The sequence below is a fragment of the Peromyscus californicus genome, unplaced genomic scaffold (genome assembly GCF_007827085.1).
Source record: "Peromyscus californicus insignis strain IS unplaced genomic scaffold, ASM782708v3 Scaffold_4__1_contigs__length_199733344, whole genome shotgun sequence".
NCBI classification, from domain to species: domain Eukaryota; kingdom Metazoa; phylum Chordata; class Mammalia; order Rodentia; family Cricetidae; genus Peromyscus; species Peromyscus californicus.
Window position 1 is genome coordinate 44,237,974 of NW_026294562.1, and position 8,315 is coordinate 44,246,288.

Genomic DNA, 8,315 nt, shown 5'->3' on the forward strand with positions numbered 1-8,315 from the left:
GCCAACAAAGCTTCTTTATTAACCAATGGTAGCAACACATATTCACAGCATACAGAAAAACTCCCACAGCAATTGGGTCTGAAAAATCTCCCTCTAATTTAACCTCTGCCTTCACATTTATCAGGTGGGGGAAAAGCAAGAACAACCATTCCCAGCTAAGCAAAGGATAGACTTCACCATATCTGAAGATACATCCCTGAATCTGGTGTCCAGGCATCAGAGTTGATTTTTAATAAGCCCAGAAGAATGACATTCCTATTTCCCTCTGTCTTTCTTCAGTGTCTATGGAGCATATGCCCACGCTTTGTGAATTTTCTGAGTTCTAGACAAACATTCCATTTGACTCCAGTCCTACTTAGACTATTTAAATGTAGTGTAGCTCACCGGACTTTCCTTTGCTACTGATACTCTTTACACCTGTTAATGGTTGTGACCTGAGAGACAGGTTCAATTCCTATTAAATGTAGAAATATTCCACAGAATGTTTATAGAAAAACTTGATGAGTGCTACGTGGACATTTTCATTTGTAAACTTCGCTACCTATTAGGAGTAAGGGTGGGCTTTCTGAAGCCTGCTATGTGGGGACATTGACCTTGGTGCATGACAAGCATATGCTCAGTTGCAAAGGGAAAGCACATGCTATGTTAGCCCCACAAGAAACTCCCTGAAGAAGATTTAATCTAACAAGATCTTAGCAGGCATGAAGAACATATTTAGCCATTTCATAAAATATTCTCCTAGGCTCTTTTAAAGATTCTGTCAGTAGATAGTTCTAACAATTAATATCCTGTTAAATTAAGACTATCATGAACAAAAGTATGTTTTATCTTAAAAGAGTATATGCCTACAGATAGCAAAAAGGAAATGAGACACAGATGTAGAACAGAGCAGAAGGCTTTTTAATATGCAGACTCAAAGTGCAGTTCAATGATTAAAAAAAAGTCAGATATTTACAAAATTGTAATGTAAATCTGTTTGATTTGCAAGCAGCATGGAAAACTTGAAAATGAGAACTGGTCTTCTGTAATTCTGTTGCTTGGGGAAGAAGAAAGTGCACAGCCAGGGGTCCCCTGTTATGAACATGGTTAGAGCTGGGATACAGCTCATATTCAGCAGATCTGCAACCCTGAAATAAACCCTCCATGACACATAATATCCACCAGGGTGAAAGAAAATTGGTGCTGCTTTCCTGTTTTCCCCAAGAAGGTTGGACAATAATAACCTATCATTTTCCCTTCATCCATTGTCCCAATTTCTATCCCTTCTTTTTTCACAAACTAACCGAGGAAAATACTCTTGGTGTCTAAACTCATTTGATATTGAGACTGAAATGGTAGAAGATGAAATTACTGATCAATGGGAGTGATTAAAGCTCTCCCACTCCATTTTTGTATTCTCTGAAGAACTGTATGACAAGATGCCACTAACAAAGCTCACTTCCATGTGGACACCAAAGCCGATGTTTAGTGACAACCACTGGCCAGTATGATGGCATTTCATAAGGGGAAATTGCAAGCTCCTCTGCTTCTAATGGCTGCTAATTACGTGTGACAGGCTGATAGCCGGGTTCCAAGCGAGAAGGGTTTTTCTGGCCTCTTTCTACTACCACACCGCAACCAATTATAAAGAAATGCATTCAAACAGCACTCCTGTTTGTGTCAAGAGAAGGAAAGGAGAAATACAGAGTAATTGGGGAATGTGGCGTAATAGAACAGTAAATGATAAAATGTGATGAACTTTAGGAGGAGGGGAATTATAATGAAACTGTCTTCCAGCCCCAGGACCATCAAAAGCCAATGGAAAAAATTAGGGCAACATTATACTTTTAATATCATCACCTGCTTAATTAGAAAAAAAGAAAAGCATAAAATACCATCAATTAGCTAATGACAAAGCACTGCCCTCACCTGCTGCCTTATAGAACACTTCCTTTTCAGGAAAAGTGCTATGCTGTGTCAGACGGAGTTAGCGTGAAGATGCTTCCATTTAGTTATGGGAAACCATCCCAAGTGGCAGCCCTTTAACTTGGTGTTTTAAAACTTTCTGTTTAAGTCAGCTGTGTGATGTTTTCAGTTGTGAGCTAATTAGAATTAGGTGATTTCTCTAATTTAGAAAAAGGATTTTATATTAAGTATTATATTAGGTATTAATTATAAAATATAAATAAAAATAGGGATTGGAGTGACAGCTCTGCTCTTGCAGAGGACCCAATTTTGGTTTCTTGCTCCAACATCAGGAAACTCACAACCACCTATATGTAATCCCAGCTTCAGGGAATCAAACACCCTCTTCTGGCCTCAAAGAGCATCCACACACACCTAAACACAGCTCCACATAGACAGCACAGGTATACACACAATTAAAAATAAAAATAAGTCCTAAAAATGTAAGATAAAATAAATGAAACTCTTTGTGTGTAGTCTCAGAAACTCCAGCTGAGATTTAACTGGACATTGGATGTGGAGTCACACAAGCTAAGCTCACTAGAAACTGGTGAACAAACATGATAGCAAATTCATAATTTACTGTGGACAATACACAGCTCTTACAAAGAATGTATTACTGTGTTCCTCCCAGAGCATTTATTTCCTTCCTGTTGAAAAGACAAATAACATTCAAAAGTTTCTCTCATGAGTATGGAAGTGAATATGGACAATAATATCCAGCTGCTTCAGAAATTGAAAGAGTGGTATACTCACACCTCACAGCAGGAATGAGCTGGAGCCAGGATTTCTTTTTGCCATGCAAACAGGATTTTGGACACTGTTTTGTGACCCATTTCTTCCTTTGGCAACTCTCTTTTGTTTTCATTCCACTCCTGCCCTTGATTTCTTAAAGTGTGTATGCTTCCTTGGAGATAACACCATTCCGTAAGTATTAGCATTGTGTTGTCATTGATGATATCTATCTTTTACACTGCTTTTGACCAAGGATAGGACACAGGTTTATGATCCCTTGATGAAGAAAGAACATTTATTTGGATATCTATACCATTTTTCACCTTTCCTAAGTGATGCTCTTGACTTCTTGTTTCTCTTCTACAGGCAGATTCTTCAAGCTATATATTAGAAGAAAGACAAGTATGTTTTTCATGCTGGTCAGCAGTGGGTATGTATCATGTTTGATTGAGGCAGGGTTGAAGCTCATCCATTTGACAAGACTGTTTGAAAATGAATGGATACTTGGCTATTCAAACAGCACCATTCACATGGGACATTAGAGGTAGTCCTGGGACCAGTCATCCACCCCTTGTAATATTGAAGATTACTTTCTAATCACTTAAAACACACATGTAAACCCAAATAACAAATAGTACATTCTGGCTGGGTAATTGGGACAGAATTTAATAAGTATCAGCATTAAACTGAAGGTGCTGAGATGTAAAGACACAAAGGGAGAGAGCAATACATTGGGGTTACCAAAGTGAGACACTTTCAGTACTGCTGTGTATGGGAAGATGAAGACCCGGAGAATAAAAGAGTTGATCAGCATGGAGCAAGAGCACTATTCTGGAGGCAAACTTAAAAAAGACTCTCTTGGGGTCCCTTCTCTGGCTGTTGATCCTCTACTCCCCATCCTATCCCAACAAGCCCAGCAAAAGTGTATTGCATTGAAGACAGGATTACATACAAAACCATAATGCACATTTGTATTTCCACTTTTGCTTTTAGTGACTGAGATTTAAAAAAAAAAGCTCACTTTTTGTAGTTGGTGTCTCAATTACAATTTATAACTCTCATGGTCATCTCTCAGCTTCTACAGGAGTTGTTCCCAGGGTCTTCAAAGATGCTCAGATCCATGGATGCTCAAGTGTCTTATATAAAATTACACAGTGTTTGCATAGTCTATGTTCATCTTTTCATATGCTTCAAATCATCTCTGTTCAATTATACTACCTAATACAATGTGATATACAAATAGTTGGTCTGTATTAATTGTAAAATGACAAGAAAAATCTGTATATGCTCAGTTAAAAGTGCAATTTTTTTTTTTTTTGGTTTTCCGAGACAGGGTTTCTCTGTGTAGTTTTGCGCCTTTCCTGGAACTCGCTTTGGAGACCAGGCTGGCCTCGAACTCACAGAGATCCGCCTGCCTCTGCCTCCCAAGTGCTGGGACTAAAGGCGTGCACTACCACCGCCCGGCAAAAGTGCAATTTTAGAAAAGTATTATTTAACCATATTAGTTGAGTCCTCAAATATGGAGTCCCAACTGTAGCTTGAAATAAATTTATTCTGAGTAACGTCTCTTTACTTATTTTTGTATTTCTACTGTAACAAATCTACCCTCAAGTGGGGCGCATGGAAGAAGAACTGAAGTAGCAGGGCATGCCAGGCAAAGAAGCCTGGTTTAGTTTCTTACTGCACCAATGCCCACCCCACCCCCATACATACCAAACAGTAGAATTCATTTATTTCTGGAGATCCCTGATCTGTCCTTAATCCTGTTTATTGAAGACAATGATGAGTCCACCTACTCACTTAGGTCAGTTTCCCTAGTACCTTCCAGCTGCACTCATTCTTCCATACATGGACAGTTCTGCCTTCCCAGAATGCCCTCCTATTGTGGCATGGAGTCTAGAGGAAATGGAGGAAGAAGGAACCTGGAAAGGGCATCAAAGGAAGCCTTTAGTCAGTTTAAAAGATGGAGTTGACTGTGGCATGTGATGGCAGTGATTAGAGCAGAGAAAAGAAGGTCATCAACATAAACATTGATGAGGTCATACATTGCTTTATAGTATCCAAGAACTAAGAGAAAGTCCTGGAGTTTCTCTCAATTGTTTTGGATTGCCATATGCATTTTCTTTGTGATAAAACTTCACTCTTAGCCACACAAATTGTGAGTTTTCCCACAATCTCTTGCTTCACTGATTTCTCCCCCTTTGGCCTTGTTTCATAGTGCTCTCCCTCTTATCTAGGACACTGCTTTATAAGTGCCCACTAATATAAATCTTTGTACAGATTTATAGACTATAAGGGCTGTACATTTAGACATGGTGATGAGAGAAAAGGTATTATTTCACATATCTAGTCTTATAATTTTACCCTCTGGTTGCTGTGTAGTATATATTACATGTATGTAGATAGCCATCTGTGATGCTTAACGTGAACTTCTAACTTGACAGGATCTAGAGTCACCTAGGAAACAGATGTAAGAGATTATCCAGCCTGAGTGTGTCTGGGAGGATGATCTAGATCAGGCTGATGGATTGGTGAATAACCACCTGAACCATGAGAAGCACCATCTCATGGACTGGGTCCATGACTGAAAGAAAAGTAGAAAGTGAGTTGAACACCAATGTTCATCTCTCCCTTCTTCCTGACTGTTGCCACCCCTGCTACCATGCCCTCCCAACCCTATGGACTGTAATTTACTAACTTTGACCAAAATAACCTCTTCCTCCTTGGTCAGGTATTTCATCAAAGTAATGAGAAACATACCTAATACAGGTGCTGTGGTAAATCTCTCCAGGAATTCCTTCATGGGTGTAACTATCACATCACTCTAATGTTGCCAAGTCTTTCTTGTCCCTGCTTCATTCTTTCTGGAATGAACCCTTAAATCCCGAGAGCCTTCCTTTGGCCTAAGCTTACTTGTAGCCTAAACCCAAAGTACAAGTAAGGACGCTTACCAGAGGGGGGAGGGGTGCCGCAGCCCTTCCTCAACTGTAAGCCTGCAGAACAGTTTATATGCAATCCCTTGGGCTACCAGAACAAATCACCACAAATCAGACAGCTTAAAACAACAGAAACGTGCCCAGCACTGGTGGCGCTCACCTTAGTTACAGCACTTGGGAGGCAGAGGCAGTCAGATCTTTGAATTTGAAGCCAGTTGGTCTACTACAGACCATGTTCCTTTCTTTTCTTTTTTTTTTTTTTTTAACATCTCCTACTGTTTGATGGCTACCAGTACTTATCAGTGTTCCTTGACAGGTGTCTACATCACTCCAAGTCCCTTGTCTTTGTATGACCTTCTTCCTTCTGTGTATCTTTTCTCTGCCTATCATGAGTCAGTAACTGGATCTCCAGTCTATCATAATGCAGTGTGACCTCACCTCAACTTAACTAATTACAGCTACAAAAACCTCTAATTAGAAATTGAGGCTACATTCCAGACAGAAGTGCATCTTGGGAGGTGTAAATGAGCCCAGCACACCATGTGTTTCTTTCCCCTTTATCCATGCACACTGTAACAGCGCAAGGCTCCCAATTCCACTAATTCTGTGGATAGAAATACAAGGCATTTAGATGACTTGCTGGGCCCATGGCCCTGGGGTCCTGACATTAGAGTGTATGGCTTACTCTGACACACCATCTATACCTATCCAGAGAGGCATTTACCCTGCACACTGTGTCCCCAGTGTGCAGACACTGTGGAACTGTGCTTCAACAGCTTGTGTTACTACAGTAAGAACCTTGAAACTCCACTGAGCAGCCAGCTAACCAGATGAGGTCCTTCAACTCTAAGACATAATCCACTTTATCCTTTCCTAAAACACCTCCATGAGCATGCACAGATCTCCATGACGATGGCTTAAACATTTTTGAAATACTAATAACGGATGAGACCAGTTCACAGGAGTCAGTTTGACTTATTGGTATCTTTCTGCACAGATGTCTTGCCTTGCAAGGCAAATTTGTGGGACTAGATTGAACTTCAAGGCAGAGCTAGCCAAGGGCAGAAGAAATGATATCTTACTGTGTGAACTCCTGAATTGAAAAGTGCAACTAAATCAAAGTTTTTTAAATTTACACACCACCAAAATAAGAGAATGATGCCCTTAGCAATATTTACACATCTTCTACTTCCACATATCTGCAATTTTGTCTGGAGAAGCCTAGTTTCAACACTGAGCATCACTGCAGTCTGCCTTGGAGGTTGCATTGCTGGTATTTTGTGTTGATGCCTGCCCTCACAGTATACTTAAAGACAGGATGCCCAAAAGAATCTCAGTGGGGTCATAACTAAAACTAGTCATTAAGGAATAATCCCATAAGCTTATGGTAGGGATTGCAAACAGAATGCCTGGTAGAGGCCACATAGGTCATAAAGCAAAAGACGTAGGATTTCTGGGGATGGAGAGCTGGGATCTTGATGCTATCAGAAACCAACACTTGTGTTCAGTAGTGTAGGGGAAAGGGGTTGTCTAAAGAAACCTACCCTGACCCTGGAGCCCAGAACCAGTGAAAGAAACACAGCCTAGATCTGGGACCTTGGCCAGAGAAAGAAACACTTTATCCCTAAACTCAGAACCAAAGAAACATGCCCTGACTCTGAAACCAGTGACAAAGAAACACACTTTGTCCCTAGAATCAGAGCCAGTGAAAGAAATATGCCCTAGCCTTAGAATTAGAGCCAAAAAGCTAAGAAAGACCAGTCAAAAAAACCACAATTTGGCTCTGAAATCAGGGCCATCTCTGCCCCTGACCAACTGACCGTGAAACCAACCAATCACAGAGCAGGAAATCAAGTACCCTGACCCTGGAACCCAGAACCAGGAAAAGAAACACATCCTGGATCTGGTACCTGAGCCAAAGAAACACTTTATCCCTAAATTCAGAACCAAAGAAACATGCCCTGACTCTGAGACCAGTGCCAAAGAAACACACTTTGTCCCTAGAACCAGAACCAGTGAAAGAAATATGCCCTGGCCTTAGAATTAGAGTCAAAAAGCTAAGAAAGGCCAGTCAGAAAAACACAATTTGGCTCCGAAATCAGGGCCTTTTCTGCTTTTAACCCACAAAACTAACCAATCCCTGGACAGAAAATCTCCTCCCTGGAGAAACTCTGCCCCCAAGAGATCCTATATAAACCACCCTGCCTGTTCAGCTGTGGGCTATTCTTTTCCACCCTGGTAGAGGCAGCCCCTCTCCTGGACTCGTCCTTCCCAAATAAATCTCTTTCTGAAAAGAGTCTTGGATGTAAAGATCTTCATTCACCGGCACAGAGAAGAACTTTGCTAAGACATCCCTTAGTGGACTGAGCAGAACAAACCTTGCAGAGACCTTCCCTTAGGGGGCTGAGCAAGGTGGTGCTGAACAGAAGAACCTTGCTGAGAAGTCCCTTAGGGACTGAGCAAGGCTGAGCAGAAAAGTAACAACTTTTCGCCAGAGCCAGAGGAGATTGCTACATTTCTGCAGGGGTTTCCACTCCAGCAGAGTGAAGCAAAGGAAGCAACATCTTGGGCCAGAGAAAGCAGAACTCTGCTGGGAAGCCCCCAGCTCAGCTGTAGTGGCTCTCCAGGAGAGGAACAGGATTGCTATATCCTGCAGGGAGACCATCCCCCACTGCACTCCAACTCCAGGAATAGCCTGAC